General features: G+C 38.4%; 1 long non-coding RNA gene across 1 annotated transcript in view; it reads right to left on the reverse strand.

Moving 5' to 3' along the window:
- Positions 1-577: 577 nt before the first annotated feature.
- The window catches only part of LOC116672997 (uncharacterized), a 13,725-nt gene continuing 13,560 nt past the window's right edge, over positions 578-742 (reverse strand). Inside the window, exon 3 of the long non-coding RNA XR_004327707.1 lies at positions 578-661. This is a non-coding gene — a long non-coding RNA (uncharacterized LOC116672997). The remainder of the gene's footprint in view (positions 662-742) is intronic.

Genomic DNA, 742 nt, shown 5'->3' on the forward strand with positions numbered 1-742 from the left:
AAATAATCTTGTGGGACTCTCCAAAAAGCAACCTGCAAATGATGCCAATCCAAAACCATCCGAGGCTGAGGCCCTGGGCATTATGATGCAATGACATTTAATCACCTGTCCTCAGGGACGTCACTAGGATTGAAAGACAGGGGGGGGCTTAGCCCCGAGGCTATGCAAAACTTTCCCTTGCAAAATCTTACTTACAAACTCTAATGTTAGTTTTTAGATACATCAAAGCTGCAAGGGGGGATTTACTTAGCCCAGAGAGTTGTGCTGCTGCTGTTGAGTTTTTTTTTAAACTAAGACTTACCACTATCTGTCTGACCATGTAAATGATTGGTAAGAAATACTATACCTAATTGCTCTCTCTGTTAGATAAGTTGCAGATCAAAATAAGACTATTTATTTATGTATGTTTGTCTGTACTGTATATATGCATGTATGTATGTATGCTCATGTATAGCCTAGTCTACAATTAGGCACCATCTATATACTTGTTTAATTTAATACAGCAAATAAATGCAGAATGATAAGTTGGTCAGAATTTTACAAATGTAATAAATATCATGAAATAATTTAGTTTAGGCTATGCCTTGTTGCCTAGACCTGTCAACAAATGCCTGTTAGAAGAAAACAAAACATCCCACACTCTTTTTAGCCCTGTAGACCACTACTGATCTCGATCAAGCTGCCTCCCTCAAAATCAGCTGCCCTGTCAATTTCCTGCTTTTCTCTCTCTCTCTCTCTCTCT

Source organism: Etheostoma spectabile, chromosome 23 (assembly GCF_008692095.1).
Source record: "Etheostoma spectabile isolate EspeVRDwgs_2016 chromosome 23, UIUC_Espe_1.0, whole genome shotgun sequence".
Lineage (NCBI taxonomy): Eukaryota > Metazoa > Chordata > Actinopteri > Perciformes > Percidae > Etheostoma > Etheostoma spectabile.